This window comes from Macaca fascicularis, chromosome 10 (assembly GCF_037993035.2).
Source record: "Macaca fascicularis isolate 582-1 chromosome 10, T2T-MFA8v1.1".
Taxonomy (NCBI): domain Eukaryota; kingdom Metazoa; phylum Chordata; class Mammalia; order Primates; family Cercopithecidae; genus Macaca; species Macaca fascicularis.
Window position 1 is genome coordinate 12365669 of NC_088384.1, and position 23710 is coordinate 12389378.

A 23710-nucleotide genomic window follows, 5' to 3' on the forward strand; every position below is an offset into this window, starting at 1 on the left:
TCCTGTTGCCCACTGAACTCCCAGTGGCTGAGCGTGCTGGGGCCCCCTTGGGCAAGTGGGGCGTCCAGGCACAGCCAAGGGCGGGGCCTCCTCCTGGTCCCACTGAGAGCCAGGGTAGCCCAGGACTCCCCATGGCCAGTCTGGGGCTCCTTCCATGGGTCTCCTGTTAATTGGCCCCCAAACGCTCCCCCTTCATCCCTGAGTGTTTGGTCTCTGGTCATGGCCAACCCTCTCCCCGTGCACTACTGGCCGCCTCAGGTCTTGTGCCTGGGAAGAGTCAGGAGCTCAGAGTTTGCTGTCAGGAGGCCTCAGTCTTGCCATCTGGGTGCTGGGAGTGGTGGGCCATCAGGCCGGCCCTCCCGCCCTGTCTCCATGCTAACTTCTTCCCTTGCCCTGCCGTAGGCTTCCCGTGCCCTCCTGGCTCCTTCGAGGAGGGGCTTCCTGCCGTTCCCCAGCCCTGCCTGGCGGGCTCCCAGCGGCCCGTGGGAGCTGGAATTCGGAGCAGTCCCTGGCGTGTGCGCGCTGCCTCCCGCCTGCCTGCCGGGGCACCTCCTCTGACTCAGGGCCAGGAATTCCTCCCGCCTGTTCCCCACCAACCCCAAGGGAAGGGGTTGCTGTGGGAAGGACCAGGCACAGGCTGGAAGTCTGGACTGAGGGAGAGTTGGGGAGGGAGCCATGGCCTGGGGCTGGCAGAGCAGGCTGGGGTGGGCTGGGGGAGAACGGGGGATGGGTTCTGACCATGCCCCCAACCCTTCTTTTCCTTGCAGGGGCACAGATGATAAAGGTTTAGAGTCCTGTGCCTTCCTAGAGGACTCATTCACTCAAGTATTTACTGAGCACCTACTATGTGCCAGGCACTGCACTAAGTGCTGGAGATACATCGTGAGTGGGACAGAGAGAAGCCCTGCCCACACCACACGGGGCTTCCAGTCTAGCGTGAGGACAGACACAATCAGGAAGATAAGTGCAGAGAGGTTTATGAGAAGACACGAACCAGTGGGTGCTGGGTCAGCAAGTGGCTGGTGCTGCTTCCACAGGGAGATGCGGGGTGGCAGGGATCTGGAGGGTCTCTTGGAGGAGCCATCTTGGCGGAGGCTTGTGTAATAAGAGGCCAGGGAGAAGGGGAGAGGCTGGAACTGGCCTGGAGGAAGACAGATCAGCCAGGACCCCCTGTAGCTGTGGGATGGGAGAGGGCAGGACTTTGAAGCAAGGGGCGACATCTTTGTTTTATTGTTTTGTGTCATTTACTATTACTTTTTTTTTTTTTTTTTTTTTTTTTTGAGGCAGTCTCGCTCTGTCACTCAGGCTGGAGTGCAGTGGTGCAATCTTGGCTCACTGCAAGCTCCACCTCCTGGGTTCACGCCATTCTCCTGCCTCAGCCTCCTGAACAGCTGGGACTACAGGTGGCCGTCACCACGCCTGGCTAATTTTTTCTATTTTTAGTAGAGATGGGGTTTCACTGTGTTAGCCAGGATGGTCTCGATCTCCTGACCTCGTGATCCGCCCGCCTCGGCCTCCTAAAGTGCTGGGATTACAGGCGTGAGCCACCGCGCCCGGCCTTGTCATTTATTCTTTATGTTTAGAAAGGTCTTTCTTGGCTGGCAGCAGTGGCTCACACCTGTAATCCTAACACTCTGGAGGGCCAAGGCAGGAGGATCGCTTGAGCCTAGGAGTTCAAGACCAGCCTGAGAAATATAGTGAGACTCCCCCTCTCTACAAACAAATAAAAAATTAGCTGGGCAAGGTGGCATGCGCCTGTAGTCCCAGCTACTCAGGAGGCTGAGATGGGAGAATAGCTTGAACTTGGGAGATTGAGGCTGCAGTGAGCTGTGATCATGCCACTGCACTCCAGCTTGGGCAACAGAGTGAGACCCTGTGGCTACTGGATGGAGAAAGGGCCTTGGGGAGGCAGAGAGGTGAGCCAGAAGCAGCTGCAACAGTCCAAGTGAGAAAGGGTGGAGGACGGGATAGAAGCGGGGAGATTATGGAGACAATCCAGAGGGAGAGCTTTGTGGATGGACAGGACAAAGGCAGAGGCATGTTGGTTAGTGTTTTTTGTTTGTTTGTTTGTTTGTTTTTTGTTTTGAGACAGAGTCTCAATGTGTAGTCCAGGTTGGAGTGCAATGGCACGATCTTGGCTCACTGCAATCTCTGCCTCCTGGGGTTCAAGTGATCCTCCTGTCTCAGCCTCTCATGTAGCTGGGATTACAGGTGTCCACCACCTCGCCCGGCTAATTTTTGTATTTTTTGTAGAGACGGGGTTTCACCATGTTGGCCAGGCTGGTCTCAAACGCCTGACCTCAGGTGATCTGCCCATCTTGGGCTCCCAAAGTGCTAGGATTATAGGCGTGAGCCACCGCGCCCGTCCGGTTAATGTTTAACAACTGGCTCTCTGGGCAGGGTGGGGGCTGGCTTAGATCCCTAACTTGCCACATTTGCCAATTTCTGTGGTGTAAGCATACACACCACGGGTAAGTTCAAGTCAGAAACCTAAAGTCCCTGCATTGGGGGTTGGGGAGAGGGGCACATCTCCCAGCACAGATCCACAGATGTAAATAATCTCAAAAACATAGATACATAGGAGAATGTGGTCAAATAATTGGGGGGTGATGAGTTTTAAATGTTTATTGAACTGTAAGTTGTTTTTTTTTTGTTGTTGTTGTTTTGTTTTTTTGAGACAGTCTCGCCTTGTCACCCAGGCTGGAGTGCAGTGGTATAATATTGGCTCACTGCAACCTCTGCCTCCCAGGTTCAAGTGATTCTCCTGCCTCAGCCTCCTGAGTTGCTGGGATTACAGGTGTGCACCACCACGCCTGGCTAGTTTTTGGTTTTGTTTTGTTTTGTATTTTTAGTAGAGACTGAGTTTCACCGTGTTGGCCAGGCTGGTCTCGAACTCCTCACCTCAAGTGATCCACCTGTCTCGGCCTCCCAAAGTGCTGGGATTACAGGTGTGAGCCACCACGCCGGGCCCTGAATTGTAAGTTTAAATACTTTGATGTCTAATCATGGCTGTGTTTCGAAGCCAGTTTGCAAAATTCCTGAAAATGCAGCAATTGCTGAGGCACCAGCTCCCGGGCCTGGTGAGGAGATAGAGCTGTGGGAGGAGCACATTGGGGAGGAAGATGAGTTCTGAGTTGTGCTGCCTCTGTCCTCCACCAACCTGACTCCCTGGGGGCATGGACCATCCTCACAGCCTCAGGGTCCCCTCCTGAACACAGCCCCTGCCTTCTTCCACCTTCCGTCTCTTCCACCACCCCAGCCCAGCAGTGTGGGAGCAGAGTGGCCTTTGGCTGGGTGAGACAGAACTTGGAGGGTAGACAGAACACTGTTAGGAGGCAGGAGGCCTGGGCCCCTCTCCTGCATCCGCCCCTCACTTGCCGTGTAATCCTGGAATAGTCACTACCCGCCTCGGGCCTCAGTTCCCCTACCTGTAAAATGAGGTGCTTGGACAGGAGGTGATGGGCCGCCTTCCCCACCCTGATGGCCTCTCGCTGTGGTTTCCAAGGCATGTGAGAGCCAGCCATCTTCCAGACGCCATTGGTCGCTGATGGGGGTTGGCCCCCGGGCTAGTGATGTATTTGCAACCGCCCACCTGGCCCCCGCCTCAGCTTGCCTGGTCCTCCAGCTGTGTGCCCCGCGCATTCTGGCTTGCTAATGATGTCACTGCTGGGGAGACAGTGACTTCAGGTGGGGGTTACCCTGCCCCAGGCTCCGGTGGCCCAGCGCCAGGCCTGCTTCCTCCCGGGAGCCTTCATGGGTTGCTCTCCTATTCTGAACACCTCCCAGCTCACCCAGACCCTCACTATAGGCTATGTCCTGATTTGGGTGTGAGCCCGGCCTCCCCATGCCAAGCTGGCACACCCAGAGGGCAGTGCAGGGGTCTCCAGTGCACAGCGAGGAGTCCTGGCTCAAACCTACCAACCGAGTGACTTTGGGCCAGTCATTCTCCCTTGCTAAACCTCAACTCTGCTTCTGAAATAGGGGTCTGTTTCCAAACCGGTCCTTCAAGCACCTCACAGCGGATAGGAGGACCTGTAGCATGTGGCCCTCAATTTTGCAGCAGCAAGAAACGATTCCGTCAGTGGCATGGCCAGCTCAATAGTACTCAAACTCCACGGCTTGAAATGCCGTCGATGAGCTGACATTTGCTGACTTTCACCTCCAACCCCAGTCCTGGGCCCAGCTGGTCCGTCACACCTCCCAGAACTCTGGATCCCTGCAGCTGTCCCCAGCCCCACTGTCTACCTGCTGCTTAAGGTAAAAGCCCACTGGTCACCCTGGCTACAGGCAGCGGCAAGGGCGGAACTCATGCTGAGTGCACAAAGCCCATGCCTGCAAAAAATCACATGCCGGTTTCACCGACACGGAGGTCCAGACCGGGCGGGCTCCTGGTGACGGGAGAGTGGTTACCCTTGGGGGCAGGGGTGGGTACTGACCAGAGGGAGAGCCAGGGCGGCTTCTGGGGCCGGAAATATTCTCTGTCTTGATCTTGGAGCCGGTTTTACCGGTATGTTGAGTTAAAATAATCTTATCATCAGTCTTGATTCTTCCATCATCTACTTCATACAGCAAAACAGATAAAAAATCCCAACTCTCATACACCTTCCATTCTAGCGGGGGTGATGGGAGGGCAGATCTTAAACGTGAATAGCAAGTAACTAAGTGGGAAATCAGATCGTGGGAAGAGCCAGAAGAAGGGTGCGGGGTGAGGGGGAGATGGGTGCTGCGTGCTGGGGTGGGCATGGAGTTGCTATTTTTATAGGGTGGTCTTGTTTGAACAGGGCCCCGAAGGAAGCGAGGGAGAAGCCCTGAGGCTCTCTGGGGGAAGGGTGTTGGCAGTAGGAGGGAACAGCGCCTGCAAAGCCTCTTAGCAGGGAAGTTCAGTAGAGTGACTCTCTACCGATGGGCATGGAAGTGGGTTAGAACCGGCCCCGTGAGCGCTAAGGAGAGATGGAAACCAGGGGTGGGGAGTGGGAAGGAAGGGGCGCTTGATATTTTAGACTCAGTGGCCCCCCTTTTTTTTCTTTTCTTTTTTGAGATGGAGTCTTGCTCTGTCACCAGACTGGAGTGCAGTGGCATGATCTTGGGTCACTGTAACTTCCTCCTCCTGGGTTCAAGCCATTCTCCTAACTCAGCTTCCCGAGTAGTTGGGACTACAGGTGCATGCCACCACACCGGGCTAGTTTTTATATTTGTAGTAGAGATGGGGTTTCACCATATTGGCCAGGCTGGTCTCGAACTCCTGACCTCGTGATCCACACACTTCAGCCTCCCAAAGAGTTGGGATTACAGGCGTGAGCCACCGAGCCCAGCCAACCCCCTGGTTTTATGACCTGGGGAGTGCATATTATCTGACCCATCTCCCTGAAGGCAGGCTGTCCAGACTCCTCACCCTGTATCTCACCTGTATCCTAGCCCAGTGCCTTGTCTACACCACGGGCTTGGAGTCACGTGCTGGGTGAATGAGCAAACAAAGGCCTGCCTGGCTTCAGCAGATCAGCCCGCCTTCGTGGAGCAGGACCCTTTCCCTCAAGGCTTTGTTTGGACACCACTTTCTCCCCTGGATGCTCCCTCGCTCCCACCCCGGCAGGCTCTGCCCTGCACTGTTCCCTGCAGGAGGTGGAAAGCGTGTGGGCCGGGCTGGATCTCGGCTCACTGGCTTCCTCGCTGGGTGGCCTTGGCAAACTCCTTCCCGCCCTGAGTCAGCTTCCTGGTCCTGTGTGATATTGGGGAAATTCACACCCAGCAGGGCTGCTGGGACCCGTGAGGGAGGCAGGGTTGTAGGGGCCGGCACAGGGCCTGGCCCACAGCTGGTGCTTGGGAGGCAAGGTCTAAGCTGTTGAGCCAGGGTGCCCCTCAGCCCAGGGGTATAGGGTGAGGAGGAGGAAGGGTTCTTAGGGAACAGTAAATAATTGGGGATCCAGGGATTTGGATTTGGATTTGGCCTGCGAGACTTGGGGCAAGTCACTTCCCTCCTCTAATCCTTGCTTGGTTCCAAGAAAAATGGCAGGTGCCCATTCAGGGCTGGGGACGGGGAGAGGGGTGCTTGGGCTTGTGGAGCCCCACCCGGGAATGGGAGGCGTGGGGGTGTGGCAGAGGCCGGGGGCGGCGGCAGCTCAAAGTGTCTGGGCAGACAATGAGCCCTGTGTGCGGGGAGCAGGCGGGGCGGCGCGGGTGGCAGAGTGGCTCCCTGGCAGGAATGTGCCCCGGAATGTGCCTGTCTGGGAATGCACATGGCTCCCTCGGCTGGCAGCCTGTCTACCCCGCCACGCGGGGTAGAGCCTAGAATGGCCCAGGGAGGCACTGGCCGACCGAGCCTTCCTGGGTCCTCACCCCCTGCAAGCCTGAGCAACCTCTCTGGGGCCTTGGAACAATGATGGGGACGGGTGTCAGGGTTCCCTGTGCCACCAACTGTCGGGGCCTCGTTTGTGTAAGGGGTCTCTGATCGCCCTGTAGGGTTTTCCTCGGATTAAAGCATCTCTCACTGCCCAGTTCACCTTCTTCACACTCCTTTCTCTCCTTGTGGAATGGCGTCTCGGGCTGTCTTGGGCTCTCTTGGGCACCACTGTGTCCCCAGGGCCCAGGACGAAGCTTGGCCGTGGCTGTGCTCAGTAAGAACTGGCTGTGAAGGCATTCCCATCAGGTCCCTCCCCGCCACCCTCACCCCCTGCCTGTGGGCTGTGCCCTGAAGTGGGCTCTCTGGGCAGTGGGGTCGGCCATTGGGAGGTGCTGCAGACAGGGGGGCCATGGGGCGAAGTGGGGTGTCCCCTGCTCCCTTCTCATCCCAGCCGGCCCCTACAGCTGTAGTCCCTCTCTCTCAGCCTTTTTTCCTCCTCCAGCTCTCGCTGGCTGTCAGAGCCCTCGGCTCCGGGATGGAAACAGCTCCTGCCATTAGCACAGCTTGGATCTGGTCCCCTCAACCAGGTCTCTAAGATCTTTTCCTCACATTCCCCGTGTCTGTTTCCTTCTGGGACACTGATTTTGTCCTCCTAGCCACCAGGCCAGGCAGCTCTCACGAGCCCCTTTGACAGATGAGAAAACTGAGGCCCAGAGAGGGGGCGTGAAGAGGTTCAAGCCTCAAGGATGGAGAAGGTCAGATTTGAGCCTGTGTCCCTGTTCCTCCGATGTCTGGGGCCTTTGGTCCTGGGCAACACTGTTTGTCACCTTTCTGATAAGCACAGTGATGGAGCTGTGGCTGCTCAGGTGGGTGCCCCGCAGATCATACAAATGATCACAATGTTCCCTGACTCCCTCTCCAGCCAAGCCCTGGGCCCTGAGCCAACACCGCGTTCGAGGCGTCTCCTTCATCCTCTCTGTGGTGGGGCTGCGAGGAAGGCGCTGGGCGGGCCAGGGGCCTGCTCCTCTGAGGCCTGCCGTTGGGGCCGATGGGGTCGAGCCAAGGGTTGGGAGCCTCTGAGGTCATACTCCGTCCACACCGACGGCTGCCTCTGTCCTTCAGCCAGGGGAACAGACAGCTGGGGAACTCCCAGGCCGGTGAGACCAGAGGCCAGGACAGCCTCAGGAGGTGGCCCCGGCCGCTGGATGACTTCACGGGTCTTTCCTGCCCTGAGTCACCCGGGCTCACTGACCCCTTGGGCACCTTTGGAGGGAGGGGCGATGGCCAGCTCAGCTGGGTGGGCTGGTGGGAGGTGGGGCTGGGCTCTGTTACCTAACGGCGGAGGAGCAGCTGGGGGAAGGGGCAGGTTCGAGGCTTTCTGCCCGTGGTGTTGCCTCTGGGGTGCTGTGCGAGGGCATCCATCTTGGCCCCTCTCTGGGCCTCGGGACCATATCAACCCCTCTGGGGGTGTTGGTTCATCTTGAATCCCTCCCCCTCCCAGCTCAGGCCTGCTGGAATGGGCTGCCCCAGAGTGAAGGGAGGAATAGTCTCTGTCTCCTCCCCACCGCACTCCACACAGGTGTGAATCAGCCCAGGTGAGGAAGCTGACTCACCTTCCCCACCTGGCCCTGGAGAAAGGGACTCTTTCCCCTGCCTGGGGGTTAGAATGAACTTGGCTGTTATTCTCGGACGAGTGTGACTCTGACACGAGTGGGGCACAATGCGGAGACTTGGGGTGTCGGGTCTCCGGGAGGAAGTCCTGAGCACCTACTGCGCGCCGAGCTCGTGGACAGTGCGGACATCCTCTCCTCCAGTCTACAACCACCTGCTGTGAGTGTCCTCCTCTGAAACGAGGTTCAGAGTGGGCAGTGACTCGCCTAAGGCCACACAGCCCAGCCAGTGCCTGTGGAGGGAAGTCCAACCGGGGCTGGTTCTTGCTCCTGGAAGTTCCTGGCCCCATCTTCTACGCCTCAGCCCCTCGCTGTGAGCTCAGAACCCCTCCTTGGAGACCAGGAGAGGCTGGGGATGGTGGGGGGACAGGAAAGAAGGGGTGGGGGTGCAGAGCCAGCCTCCTTCATACCCCCTCACCCGTGTCACAGAGTCCAGGGGTCGACAGGGACAGGGAAAGCTCCCCTTCCGTGCCCCTGTCATGAGTTAAGCCTTTCTCCCACCATTCTGCTGTTAATCGTTAAACAACCCAGTGGTTAATTAATTACCCAAGACCCACAGGGATTCGGCTGAGTGCCCCTGGTATCTGCGATCAGGGCACCCTCTCTGCAGTACCCCGGTCTCCCAGCCCCTGATGTGAGAGCAAGGAGGCACACAGATGAGGCCCGCCAAACTTACAGACACAGGCGAGGATGTGACTGTCATCGGTCCAGCAAACCCTGCTCTGTCCTGGGCCCTGGGCCACAGCACAGCCTGCAGGAGACGGGGCAAGGCATTGTCAGGAAAGAAGATAGAACCCCAGAGGCCAGGCGGGCTGGGAGGGCTCCTCCCAGCCCCAGTGGGACCCTGCGGCAGCGGCACACGGGGGAGTCTGGTGTCTCTGTGTCCTTGGGGCACTGGCGGGGGATCTGAGCCTAGTGAGTGTCTGATGACTGGTTCTGACTCCGACTGCCCCTTCGCCAGCCTGAGCCTCAGCTTCCCTCATCTGTGCACAGGGCTGATCATTTCCTGCTCTCCTAGCAGGGTGAGCTGGGGAGAGTGAAGAGCCGCTCTGGCGGAGGCACCAGGGCTGCCCTAGCGGGTGTGGAGGAGGCTGGGGAGGTCATTGCTGAGCAGCAGTGGGACAGGCCACATGGTTCCTAATTCAGGAGTTGACCCTGGCCAAGCCCTTTCTTCTCTGTCAGTCTCGGTTTCCCTATTGATAAAACAAGGGGTTGGAGGCCCGGCGTGGTGGCTCATGCCTGTAATCCCAGCACTTTGGGAGGCCGAGGCGGGTGGATCACGTGAGGTCAGGAGTTTGAGACCAGCCTGGCCAACATGGTGGAACCCCATCTCTACTAAAAATACAAAAATTAGCCAGGCGTGGTGGCGGGTGCCTGTAATCCCAGCTACTCAGGAGGCTGAGGCAGGAGGATCACTTGATTCCGGGAGGCAGAGGTTGCAGTAAGACGAGATTGTGCCATTGCACTCCAGCCTGGACAACAGAGCAAGACTGTCTCAAAAACAAAACAAAACAAAACCAAAAATGAGGGGTTGGGATCAGTGACTGCCCAGGATCATTGAGGAGCCTGTCATGGGCAAGTGGGCTGCTGGTGCCAGGCAGAACCCACAGTCCACTGTCCCCCACTCCCCGGCCCTGCCATGCTCCAAGGTGCCCAGCTCCTACCCGGAGCAAGTGCGAGGCTGGGAACGTCAGCCATCACCTTGCCATTGACTCAGGGAGGCTTACCACCTGGAGGCCTGAGGATGCCACGGCAACTTCCAGCCTGGTCAGCCGGGCAGGGGTCAGGGGTGTCCACTCTGCCATGCTGATCATTTCCACCCCATTGCCGAGGGGCCCCCCTGGGTCTCCCAGAAAACTGGAGACATTGACCCTGGGAGGCAGAGGATCTTTGAAGACAACTTGTCTTCTGGGATTTTAGAACTTTTTAAAAGTTAAAATGAGGTCAGACACAGTGACTCATGCCTGTAATCCCAGCACTCTGGGAGGCTGAGGTGGGAGGATCGCTTGAGGCCAGGAGTTCAAGACTAGAATGGGCAACATAGTGAGACCCTGTCTCTAAAATAATTTTTAAAATTAGCCAAGTGTGGTGGTGCACACCTGAAATCCAAGCTACTTGGGAGGCCGAGGAGGGAGGATTGCTTGAGCCCAGGAGTTTGAGACCAGCCTGGGCAACATAGTAAGACTCCATCGCTACAAAAAATAAATTAAAAAAATTTAGCCGAGTGTGGTGGCGAGTGTCTATAGTTTCAGCTACTCAGCAGGGCTGCGGCGGGAGTATCATTTGAACCCAGGAGGCCCAGGTTGCAGTGAGCCATGACTGTGCCACTGCACTCCAGCCTGGGTAACAGAGACCCTGTCTCAAAAAAAAAAAAAAAAAAAAAAAAAAAAAAATTAACCCGTTTATGCCTGAGGTTGCAATTTTTAAAACTTTTGCAATCAGACCTTGGCAATGACCTTGAGCAGTAGGACAGAAATAACTCCCAATAATGGAACACTAGGCATACATGAAATGATACACAAATAACACACAAGTCCAGAAATACACCCTCCTTGCAGCAGGACCAAATGATGGAGAAGACACGTCGGCCTTCCACATTGTTGTGGGTTGAACAGGGTCTCCCCAAAATTCACGTCTATTCTGCCCCTCAGAACATGACCTTATTTGGAATAAGGATTTTTGCAGATGTAATTAGAGTATGGATCTCAGAATGAGGTCATCCTGGGCTGGGGCGGATCCTAAATCCAGTGAGAGTGTTCCTACAAGAAAAAGGGATGGGAGATTTGCAAACAGAGACCCAGGAGAGGAAAGGGCCCTGTGAAGTCAGAGGCAGGGATTGGAGCAATGCGACCACAGGCCAAGGAACCCGGGAGTCCCCAGAAGCTGAAAGATTCTGTCCTGGAGCCGTAGAGGCAGCATGGCCCTGCAGACACCTTGATTTTGGACTTCCAGCCTCCAGAGCTATGAGAATAAATGTCTGTTATTTCCACCACCGAGTGTATGGTAATTTATTACAGGAAACCAGTAGCCACCTGCCCCACGGCCCTGCTCCGTCTGCAGCTCCTCCCTCCAGGGTTCTTCTCTGCTCTCCATACATGACTGTGGCATGCCGAATGCAGAAGTTTTGTTTTGAAATGTGGCATTTTGAATGCAGAAGTTTTGTTTGTTGAATGCAGAAGTTTCACAGGCACATACCAGACGCGGCGTTCTGTAAACGTTCCGTAAATGGCTCTGGCCGTTGGTGCAGGTGGGGGCGGCTCCCAGTTCTCCTTGGCTACACAAGAAGCCACTGTGAACACTTTTGCCTCATCTCTTCTGCACGTGCTTGATGATTTCCGGAGGCTGGAAGACTCCTTAGAAGGAGAATTGCTGGGTCAAAGGGTAAGCCCGTTTGCGATTTGACTGGTGCTGTTAAATTGAGTCAAATCAGAAACTCAGAATCTTAAGAAGGAGAGGAGGCTTGGCGCAGTGGCTCATGCCTGTAATCCCAGCACTTTGGGAGGCCAAGGTGGGAGGATCGCTTGAGCCCAGGAGTTTAAGGCCAGTCTGGGCAACATAGGGAGGCCTCGTCTCTACAAAAAAATACAAAAGTTAGCCAGGTGTGGTGGTGCATGCCTGTAGTCCCAGCTACTTGGGAGCCCAGGAGTTCATGGCTGCAGTGAGCCATGGTTGCACCACTGCACTTCAGCCTAGGTGACAGAGCGAGACCCTATCTCAAAATAAATAAATAAATAAATAAATAAATAAATAAATAAAAGAGAAGTAGGGAAACAGCCTTTTGGATTTTACAGTATGGGATACTTCCAATCCCAGAATTATAAAATTTTAGGAGAGGGGACCTCAGGAGAACATCTATTCTGGGGTCTCACTTCAGGACCCAGGAGTGATATCCTCCAAGCCCTGTCTGGGTTTCTGTTTCCCTGGAATGGGCTTGGAGAAAGCAGAGGAGATAGGACCCGGGAGCCTGGAACTCTGGGGCTCCAAGGGAGCTCTGGCAGTGGGTAGTGAAATGCCTTCCCCACCTGGGCACCCAGCTCTTCTACCCAGAGGCTGCCCCTTTCCAGCCGAGGTGCCAGGCCAGCTGGGCCTCTGTAGCCACACACAGTGACCCCTCTGTGCTTGGCACACACACACACACACACAAATGTGAACAGAGCCTGTAATCCCAGCACTTTGGGAGGCTGAGGCAGGTGGATTCCTTGGGACCAGGAGTTCAAGACCAGCCTGGAGAACACGGTGAAACTCTGTCTCTACAAAAAATACATGAAAAAAGAAATTAGCTGGGTGTGGTGGTGCATGTCTATGGTTCTAGCTACTGGGGAGGCTGAGGTAGGAGGATTGCTTGAGCTCGGGTGGTTGAGGCTGCCGTTAGCCAAGATTGTGCCTCTGCCCTCCAGCTTGGGTGACAGAGTGAGACCATTTCAAAAAAAAAAGAAAGAAGAAAGAAAGAAAAAGAAAGAAAGAAAGAGAGAGGGAGAGAAAAAGAAAGAAAAAAGGAAAGAAAAGCAAAAGAAAAGAAAAGAAAAGAAAATGTAAAGGGAATGAGCAGGGGTGGATGGGACGGTCTGTGGTCTGCACTAGGCTGAATCGTGGCCCTGGCTGGAGTTCTGAGGTCTGGAACAGGGCAGGAGGCTCTGCATTAGATATTGGTTGCCTGCCTTGGAGTCCCCTCCATTCTTATTCTGGTGGTTTTAGAACATGCTCTCCCCCCAATTATTTGACACTCCTCTTTTTGAAAGATGGGAATCTATGTCCTTTTTCCTTGAATCTGGGCTCTGTGGTTGCTTGATCAATATGGTGCCAGTGAGGCTGTGTCAGTTTCTGGAACAGGCCATAAGAAACTGCAACTTCTACTTCCCAGCTCTTGGGACTCAGCCACCATGCTGTGAGGAAGCTCAACAGCCCCATGGAAAGGCCGGTGTGGGAAGGAACAGAGGACCCTCCACCCCCTGCCAGCTGTCAGCCCCAGCAGAGCCAACGGGACCTCCAGTCGCCACTCAAGTTGCCCTAGCTGATGCCCCATAGAGCAGTGCTGTGCCTTCCTGTGGCACCTGGCTTGACTTGCAGATCTGTGAGAGAAACAAATGATTGCTCTTGTTTTAAGCCACTAAATTTTGGGATCATTTGCAGTGTAGCAATGGATAACTGGAACACCCTTCATGACCAACAAAGTCGCCACCAGTGCCTGCAGGCTGGGTTAAGAACACGGGCTTTGGGGTCAGAATCACCAGCCATGTGTCAAGGCCCGTCTTTGCCTCAGGGGCTTCACCTGCATGTGGTGACTGTAGTAGGACTTGCCTCATAAGGTTGCCATGAGGATGAAATGCGACGATGCACATGGAGCCTGGTGCCGAGGAAGTGTGTGGTAACGGGAGCTGTGACAAGGGTTTACCACCATGGTTGTTATTTTCCTAAGCAGAGAAAATTACTCAGTCTAAGCTGGGTTCATCCAAACAGGCAGATCCTTCCCTGCTTGTTCCTTCAAAGACCCCCTCCTCCAGGAAGCCTTCCCTGACCACCCTGCACTGGGCTGCCACTCCTCTGGGCACTTCCAGCCCTCTGTGCTATGTCTGAAAGAACAAGAGTTCCCTTGTGCTCATTGCCTGTTTACAGCTGCCAGATTGGGACCTCCCTGAGGGCATCATTAGCAGGGCCAGCAAGGAATGGAAGTCTCTAAAGCTGGCACTCGGTGTGTGCCCACACAGGCGGGGGCCCGGGGGCTGCTTATGTCACTGAGTGACCCTCAGCCAGCTGGTGTCTCCCGAAGTGTACACCTGGGTGGGCCTTATGTGCAGGCCTCTGTGTACATCGGCGTGCCTGTGGGAAGTGGGTGTGCACATGTTTGTACACACGTGAATAGCAGTTGGTGTGTCTGCGTGAACGCAGGTGGAGTGAGCACGTCTCTGTACACAGATGTGGGTACATGCTCATGTGCACACCACTGCACGTTCACGATCGTGTGTGTGCTCGTGCAGTTGCAGGAGTGTTCCTGTGTATGGGTGTGTCCACATGTGTGTGCCTTCGTACTGGGTACGTGCCCTGTGTGCCAGGCCGGGCTGTATGGTAGGAATGTAGGGTACCAGCTGCTACATCTGGGGCCCACTTGGAAACTAAAAATAGCCCATGCCCAGCCCTGTCCCGCCGGGCAGGGGGCCGCCGGGCAAGCTCCACGGGGGCACCCCAGCCAGGCTGTTGGCCTCATCCCTTCTTGGGCCGCCGCCCTGCCTGTCCTGCCCTGCCCTGCCCCGCCTGGGGCTCCCATGAGCTCATGCACACCCTGCCCAACCAGGGCAGAGAGTGGGTGGGGAGGTCCAGAGTCGTGCCTGCTAGGCCGAGGCCCTGCCCACGTCCAGGCGGCTGGACACCAGCAAGGCCTGATAAGGTCAAGTGTGGAGTAGGGTCCGCCTCCTCCCTCCAGCCAGGGACAGCCGGGCGGACATGAGTCAGCACAGGGGGCATCAGGCAGCCCGGGCCTGACCACTGGCTGGTGATGGGGCAGGCTTGGGGATGGGACGGCCTCCCTAAGCAGGCCAGGGGCTGGCCGGGAGGAATCACCTGCCGGGTCGGCCAAGCCCTGACCTCATTCTCCACCTTGAGGAACCCCACCTCCACTTCCGCCCAGAAAGCCCCTCTGGAGTCCCCTGGCTGGCTTCCTGCCCTGGCCTGGTCATTGCCGGACCTCAGGAGGGCTGATGGCCACCCCTGCAGAACGGCATTTCCGGGCTTCTGCACGGCCGCAAGGGTTCCATATGCCCCTTCCTCGGGAAGTTGTCCCTGGTTCCCCAGGCTGGATGGAGGAGGGGGTGGTGCTCTGAGATCCCAGCTCCCTCTTGGAGCCCCCCTCTCTGCAAAGTCAAGGCCTGTTTACTCGTGTCCAGACCTGAGCTTCTTGAGGGCCAGGAAGTGTGTCATTTCCATCTCTGTTTACATCTTGCTCCCTCGCTGGGTCCCCAGCACCCCAGGAGGGGTCATTTTTGTTCTCCTTTACAGGGGAAGACTCCGAGGCCCGGCATGGATGGTGACTGGCTCACAGTCCCCAGCCAAGGGGTGGCCAGTGGAGGCTGTTCCTCGATGTCCTGCTGTCCCCATCACTGTGCCACTGTGATCCTTCCTCCTGGAGCCCCTGACTTCAGAGGCTCTGATGACCCAGCCCAAGCACCCATGACTGGTTTTTCATTCTGTGAACCTGGTGCGTGTGCAGCTTGGGCTGGGCCTTCCCTGGAGCTCAGCTCCACAGGGCAAGCCAGGCAGGGCCGGACACGCTGATCACAGCTGAGTGTCAGGGTGGAGGCTCCTGCTGTATCCTCTGCCCCCCCGCAGGGCCCTGCCAAGAGGAGAGGAGAGGGCACCAGCTTGGCATAGGGAGAGCTCGTTGTGAGGGAGGGACCATCAGATGCTCCATTTAACAGATGAGGACACTGAGGCTCAGAGAGGGGGTGTGATGTCCCCGAGGTCCCACAGTGAGGAACGGCCTGGGCAGGTCTTAGGAAACCCTCCCTCGTGCTCATGGACACACTCGTGGCACTGTGTGTCATAGTGAAAGAGGAAAAATGGTCCTGGACGCTTGCCAGTCCTCTGTGAGCACCCTCCACACAGAGGGACACACAAGAGGGGGCTGGATCCGTGCTGACCAGGTGGGGCTCCAGACCAATGGAGAAGCATGCTTTCCAACACCTCAACACGGCCGGGCGCGGGGGCTCACACCTGTCATCCCAGCACTGTGGGAGGATGAGGCAGGTGGATCATCTAAGGTCAGGAGTTTGAGATCGGCCTGGCTAACATAGTGAAAGCCCGTCTCTACTAAAAATACAAAAAGTAGCCAGGTGTGGTGGTGCACACCTGTAGTCCCAGCTACTTGGGAGGCTGAGGCAGGAGAATCGCTTGAACCGGGGAGATGGAGGTTGCAGTGACCCGAGATCACACCACTGCACTCCAGCCTGGGTGACAGAGCGAGACTCCATCTCAAAAACAGTAACAACAACAACAACGAAAAAACACCTCAACACAGACAGAGCAATGGCACGCGTGTCCATACATAGAAGCAGGGCAGCTTCGTGGCTGACAAAGAGCCTGGATTCTGCCACCGATGGCCTGGGTTTGAGTCACAGTCTTGTGGATCCTGGCTGGTTGACCTGGGGGAAGGACTTCACCTCACTGTATCTCAGTTTCCTCGTCTGGAAAGCAGAGCTCACTACAGCTGCTCCTGCGGAGTGGGTGCAAGGAGTCAGTGAGTTGAGATGTGTAAGCGTTTAGAACAGCAACTCACACTCAGGAAGTAATTTGTTTTAAATGTAAATTCAAGCTGGATGCTGTGGCTCATGCCTATAATCCTGGCATTTTGGGAGGCTGAGGTGGAAGGATTGCTTGAGCCTAGGAGTTGGAGACCAGCCTGGGCAACATAACAGGATCCCATCTCTATATATATATATAAAAAAATTAGCCAGGTAGCTGGGTGTGGTGGCTCATGCCTGTAATCCCAGCACTTTGGGAGGCTGAGGTGGGTGGATCACCTGAGGTCAGGAGTTTGAGACCAGTCTGGCCAACATGGTGACACCCCCTCTGTACTAAAAATACAAACGATTAGCTGGGCATGGTGGTGCATGTCTGTAGTCCCAGCTACTTGGGAGGCTGAGGAAGGAGAATGGCTTAGACCCGGGACGTGGAGGTTGCAGTGAGCCGAGATCACGCCATTGCACTCCAGCCTGGGTGACAAGAGCAAAATTCCATCTCAAAACAAAAACAAAAACAAAAACAATTAGCCAGGCGTGATGGTGCATGCCTGTGGTCCCAGCACTCAGGAAGCTGGGGTGGAAGGATCGCTTGAGCCCAGGAGGTCGAGGCTGCAATGAGCCGTGATGGTGCCACTGCACTCTAGGTGACAGAGTGAGACTCAGTTCAAAACAAAACAAAACAAACGTAAATTCAGAGGAAAGTGTTTTTGAGCCCACACTGTAACTGCGTTAGTTTCCTATCAGTTTCCTATGGCTGCCATGAGGAATGACCACAAATGTAGCAGTTTAAAATAACACGGATGTGAGCCCTTACAGCTCTGGAGGTCGGAAATCTGAAGTGGGTCTTGTGGGCTAAAGTCAAGGTGTGGGCAGGGCCTGTGCCTTCACGGGCTCTCCTTTGCCTTTGCAGCTCCTAGAGGTCGCTCGCATTCCTTGGCCTGGGGTTCCTTCCTCCCCTCAAAGCCAGTCGCACAGCGGCTCCCACTCCCTCTGACCCTGATACTTGCTCTTCTGCTTCCCTCTTGCACATCCAGGGATTCTTGTGATCATGCTGGGCCCACCCAAACATCCAGGATGATCTCCTTATTTTATGTTCAAGGTGCTGGGAACACAACACAGTGGGTAACACAACAGACACCGTCCTTGTCTCACGCGAGACAGACAGTAATTCACATGTAGCCCTGTGACACATCTGGAGGGGTAGATGCTGGGGTGCAAAGTGAAGCAAGGGAGGAGGATGGAGAGCAGTGGGGAGCCTCATCTGCATAGTATGACTCCTTTCCAGTGAGAATGGATTTGCCATATTTGCATATTTCTTCTTCTTTTTTTTTTTAATCTTGCTTTGTCACCCGGGCTGGAGTGCAGTGGTGCGATCTCTGTTCGCTTCAACCTCCGCCTCCTGGGTTCAAGCGATTCTCTTGCCTCAACTTCCTGAGTAGCTGGGATTATAGGCCTGCGCCACCACGCCCAGCTAATTTTTGTGTATTTTTCTTTCCATTTTTTTTTTTTTTTTTTGAGACGGAGTTTCGCTCTGTCGCTGGAGTGCAGTGGCGCGATCTCGGCTCACTGCAAGCTCCGTCTCCCGGGTTCACACCATTCTCCTGCCTCAGCCTCCTGAGTAGCTGGGACTACAGGTGCCTGCACCACGCCCGGCTAATTTTTTTGTATTTTTTAGTAGAGACGGGGTTTCACCATGTTAGCCAGGATGGTCTCGATCTCCTGACCTCGTGATCTGCCTGCCTTGGCCTCCCCAAAATGCTGGGATTACAAGTGTAAGCCACCGTGCCTGGCTGTATTTTTATTTTCTATTTATTTATTTATTTTAATTTTTTTTCCAAGATGGAATCTTGCTCAGTCGCCCAGGCTGAAGTGCAGTGGCACGATCTCAGCTCACTGCAACCTCTGCCTCCCAAGTTCAAGCGATTCTCCTGCCTCAGCCTTCCAAGTAGCTGGGACTACAGGTACCCGCCACCATGCCCAGCTAATTTTTTGTAATTTTAGTAGAGATGGGGTTTTACCATGTTGGCCAGACTGGTCTCAAACTCCTGACTTCAGTTGATCTGCCCATCTTGGCCTCCCAAAGTGCTGGGATTCAGCTGTGAGCCACCTTGCCCGGCCCCATTTGCATATTTCTTCTATAACCCAAAGCAGGTCTAAGTGGTTCTGAATAACAGCACAGTTTATCTTCCTGCCCATTGGCTGTGTGACTTTAACGTAATGGTCTAATCTCTCTGGTCTCTTCACAGGAGGAGTCAATGGGGTGCCAAACTCCTCCTGGCGATGCTGTGAGATGCCCGAGGAGACACCTTGAGTTCTCTGGATATCCTGTCTGCGAACCTCACCTTGGGCAGGAAGTACCGAGGGATTCCCAGGCACAAGCTCCATGGGCGGGCGGGGGGGTGGTGGTGCAGCTAGGGGCTGGAAATGCCTCTGGATGGAGCCCAGCTGGTCTTTGGACCTGGGATGTGGCCATTCTGGGAAGGAATCCAGCTGCTCCGAGCCCAGCTGGGTAGGCAGGAGTGTGGTGGTGCCACTGGGGCCGGAACTGCCCCACTAGCTCACCAGAGGGAACTGGAGAATGAGCCTGGGGCCTGGGGCCTGGGTTGGGCTGTGATAGATCCCAGGTTGTGGATCCTCAGCTGAGAAATGGGAGGGCCTAGGGAGGAGCAGGGGTGGGCCTAGGACCTGGCCCCCAAGCTCCAAACCGGCTTCCATAACTTCTGGTTGTGTGACTCAGTTTCCTCATGTGTAGACGGGGACTGTAACTGTCTCCCATTCTAGGGTGGTTGTGAGGATCAAGTGTATTCGTGCACACAGAGATGGGTGTGGATTTGCAGGGTGGCTGGTACACAGGGGGTCCCATCCAGGCTTCACTCCCCTCCCCCATTCTCTCCAGCTCCCAGGGAGCTGGCCCCAGGCCCCAGGGACACCTGCAAATGCCCCTTCCTGTCCCAGGCTCAGAATGAATTGAGGGAACAATGAAAAACAAACAAAACAACCATTTACTTGCTGAAGAGCGAATATGTTCACGTGTCTGATAATCAAAATACTCAAAGGATATGCAGTGAGACAGAAGTCCTCCTCCCACCCCGTCCTCATGCCATTTCTTGAGTATATTTTTCCAGAGATGCCCTAGGCGGGTACGCGGGGACATGCATTTGTATTCTCTTCTCCGCCTTAAACACGCCCTGTGAATGGCGGAGTTTTTCTTGGAGAATGGCAGGCATCAGCACAGAAACAGCTTCCTTGAGCTGTGGTGTATGGGTGGGTATTCCATTGTTATTTGATGAGGCTGTAAAGGGAAGGGTTTTTTTTTTTTTTTTTTTTTTTTTTAAAGCAAAGGAATAGCTTCATGGAAGCATCCTTCCTGGAATCTGGAATTCAGAGACTTGGGCTTGAGTCTGAGCTCAGCTACTTACCACTCAGGGACTGCATGTGTTGCTTCCCCTGAGCCTCAGTGTTCTCATCTGCAAGATGGTGCTTGTGGCTGGGCACGGTGGCCTATGCCTGTAATTTCAGCACTTTGAACTGCCGATGCACGAGGATTGCTTGAGGCCAGGAGTTCAAGACCAGCCTGGAGCCAGGCGCAGTGGCTCACGCCTGTAATCCTAGCACTTTGGGAGGCTGAGGAAGGAAGATCACCTGAGGTCAGGAGTTCGGGACCAGCCTTGGCCAACATGGTAAAACCTTGTCTCCACTAAAACCACAAAAATTAGCCGGTGTGGTGGCACGCGCCTGTAATCCCAGCTACTCGGGAGGCTGAGGCAGGAGAATCGCTTGAACCCAGAGGTGGCAGTGAGCCAAGATCACACCACTGTGCTTCAGCCTGGGTGACAGAACGTGACTCCATCTCAAGAAAAAAAAGAACAGCCTGGGAGACAGAGTGAAGCTCCATCTCTACCCCTGACCATCCCCCCCAACACCCAAAAAACCAAATGTAGCTGGCCATAGTTCTGTGTGCCCGTAGTCCCAGCTACTCGGGAAGCTGAGGCAGGAGGATCCCTTGAGCCCAGGGGGTCGGGGCTGCAGTGAGCTATGATCACACCACCATACTCCAGCCTGGGTGACACAGCAAGACCCTGTCTCTACCAAAAATAAAAAAAAGTAAAAGATAAATATAAAAAAGGCGGTGGTTGTACCCATCCAGGAGATAATGTTGCCCATGTGCAGCCTGCAGGCTATGCCCCGTTTGTGGATGTGTTTTGCTCATAAAACTTTTCCAAACTCTGGAGATTGCAAATTACAACCCAGATTTCTGGCTTCTCTTGAAAAATCAAAAGTCTGGCCATTGCAGGCTGGAGCCAAGTAGCCACTGCCCGCTTTTGAAGGGCCAGGGGTGCTCCATGGGCCTCTGGCCTCACCACTCCCTATTGCTCATGTACATCCCCCAACCTGGTAGTCCTCCTCCGCAGAAGGGTGTGCTGGGGTTAAATTCATGCAAACAGAACGGGCAGGGTCCCCAGCGCTCGGCACAGGCCCAGCTTCACTCTCCTGGTGGATACTTGGGGTATCTGGGACTCAGTAGCCAGAGCCATGGACGATCCTGTCCTGGAAACCCAAGCCGTGAGCAAGCGGCTCCAGAGTGTCTCCTCCACCAGAAGGGAAGCTGAGATGCCGGCACCATGTCCGGGAAGGGCTCTGGGCTGCATGCCAGGCAGTTTCATCCCGGGAGGCGGCGGCGGAGGCTTCTTCCCTAGGCTGGAGCCGGAAGCCGGGCTCCAGGCACCTGGAGCTCCCATCTCCGGGTCCCCAGGATGTAGATTCCTGCGCACAGCCCCCCACGCCTTCCTCTTCCCTGCCTACCTTTGGCAGTCACATCCTGCCTTTCAGGGGTGGACCAGGACTGAAGGGGAGACAGGGAGGTGGGTGGGGTCCCAGGAGGACCTTGGGGACATCCTCTCTTCAGGGTGGTTGCAATCTCTTCTTGGCCCCAGGGTGCCTTGGAGCACAGTTTGAAAACCACTGATGGAGCCTTTTTGCTAGATGGGAAAACAAAGGCGGGAAAACAGAGGCCTGGAGTGGGGAGGGGTAGGAGGGTCAGAGGCCTGGGGACCTTAGAGTCCCCCCTCCCCAAGTCTATGACAGAGCCCCAGCATGCGAAATGGAAGCTCCCTGAGCCCCCAGCCAGCCTCCCTGGAAGGCTGCCCCTCACCCTGCTCTTGTCTGTCCAGAAGGCCAGGGAAGCACTGGGGCTCCTCCTCCTCTAAAACTCGAATTGCCTCCTCTGCCAAGTGCCCACCTTACAGGGTGGTTGTGAGGAGTCAAAGAGATGAGAGAGAGCAGATAGCAAGATTAAGAACAACAGTAGCTCCTGCCTGCTGGGCTTGAACCGCAGGCTGTCCAGCCTGGACTTGGACAAGACCATTTTTACAGCGCTTTCTTGGGAGATAATTTACATACCCTAAAATTTACCCACCTAAAGTATATGAGTCAATGGTTTTGAGTATATTTACAGAGTTGTACAACCATGACCACAATCTAATTTTAGAACATTTACATCATCCCCCAAAGAAACCCAACACCCATCAGCAGCCACTCCCTGTTCCCCTCCTCCAGCCCCTGGAATGCTCCTCTGTTTTCTCTCTAGAGTCCTCTGCTCTGGACATTTCATATAAATGGAATCGTACAATGTGTAGCCTTTTGTGACTAGCTTCTTTCAGTGAGCATCATCTTGTGGCATGTGTCACTCTTCCATTTCTTATTGTTCATTGTTATTTCTTCCACTAGAGCAGCTGAAAGGAACATTCCTTTTCATGGCCAAGTAATAGTCCATTGTAAGGACATACCACAATTTGTTTGTCCACTTATCTGTTGATGTACATTTGGGCTGTTTTCACCTTTTGACTATTAAAAATAATATTTCTGTGAGCATTCTCGTATGTATCTTTGTGTGGACATATGTTTTCATTTCTCCTTTGTAAAATATTTCAGAGGAAAATTGCTGGGTCATGTGGCAGCTCCATGTTTAACATTTTGAGGAACTGCCAAATTGGTTTCCAGAGCGGCTGAATCATTTTGCATTCCCACCAGCAACCTGGGAAGATTCCAGTTTCTCCATATCCTCACCAACGCTGGCTCCTGTCTTTTTGATGATAGCCATGCTAGTGGGTGTGATGTGGTCCCACCACTGAAGGCACAGGTTTCCATTTTCATTTATGTAATCAGCAGTCATGTTGAGTATCTTTTCATGGGCTTATTAGCCATTCATAGATCTCTTTTGGAGAAATGTCTATGCAAATGACAGCTTGCTATTAAAACCTCACAGCCACACAGTTGGAGGAAACTGGAACTATGGTCAGCCACACTGACGACAAGGAAACTGGGGTTCTGAGGAACTCTTGAGAGATAGCGGGGTCAGGAGCCCCGTGGTGGGACACTGCGCCCAGGGGGAGGGGGTGTGGGTGATGGGGGAAACAAGGAGGTATGAGAACCCCCTCAGCACTGCAGGCTGGAAGAACTGAACCCTGATTCCTATTACTCTCTGCCTCTGTCTCACTCTGGGACCTTGGGCAAGACACTTCCTACCCTGAGCCTCAGTTTCCTCACTTTAAAATGCCTTCATTCTGCCGTGGGAATCAGATTTGGTGCTACACATGAATGTACTGAAGGCCAGAGCAGGGTCCTGGTGGTTCCAGACCTGGGAATCACTCACCCTCCAGTCGCTGGCCCTCCAGGGCTGGTTGTGGGCAAGGTCTTTGCTCTGGGTCTCAGGCCAGCCTGCATTCTTGGCCACCAAGCACTAAGAGTTCTGGGCCTGCAAGGAAGGCTTGCTCAGGCTGGGGCTGGGCAGAGAGCACTCAGGCAGTGTCTCAGCTGCTAGTCTATGGGAAACAGCACATTTGTCCCTGAGCGAGAGCCTCCTCTGCACTGGCCACCTGCAGCCCTGGTCACCTGCTGCTTCTACCTGGGGCCAGGGTGAGTGCGGGGCATAGAGCTATCAAAGGAGCGGAGGCGGGGGCGGGCTGGGAGGAAGCTAGGCTGAGAGCCCCTCCACTGGGGAGAAACTGGGCAGATGGATTCATTCACTCATTCATTCGCTCACACACTCATTCATTCATCCAGCCGTGTGTGCTGGCCTCTCGTGGCCCCCCGTACTTTCCTGATGGAAGCGCTCACTGCAATGCAGCCATTCCTCAGGAAACTTGCTGAAGGAGTGGACACCATGAGCGCGGGACCTGTGTTGACAGCCGAATACCTCCAGCCCCTGCCTTCACGGCATTCTCGGCAGAGGAGGAGGGACAGATGGAGTAACAACGGTAGCACCTCAGAGACTCTGCTAGGGACCAGCCACTCCCCCAAGTCCCTTGGTCAAATTAAGTCGTTTAATCCACTATGCAGCTCTTATGGTAAATCCATTCTTGTTTTTTGTTTGTTTGTTTTTTGTTTTTGAGACAGAGTCTCGCTCTGTCGCTCAGACTGGGGTGCAGTGGTGCGACCTTGGTTTACTGCAACATCCGCCTCCCGGGTTCAGG

The 23710-nt window shown here is 54.9% G+C and overlaps 1 long non-coding RNA gene across 6 annotated transcripts in view; it reads left to right on the forward strand.

The window, feature by feature from the left end:
- The window catches only part of LOC123567189 (uncharacterized), a 37289-nt gene extending 15183 nt beyond the window's left edge, over positions 1–22106 (forward strand). For 4 of the 6 annotated variants that reach the window (XR_006690028.3, XR_012418716.1, XR_012418719.1 and 1 more), the window contains 2 exons: positions 403–11388; positions 12869–22106. This is a non-coding gene — a long non-coding RNA (uncharacterized lncRNA). The remainder of the gene's footprint in view (positions 1–402; positions 11389–12868) is intronic. The other 2 variants (XR_012418718.1, XR_012418720.1) reach the window with 2 other exon arrangements.
- The last annotated feature ends 1604 nt before the right edge of the window (positions 22107–23710 follow it).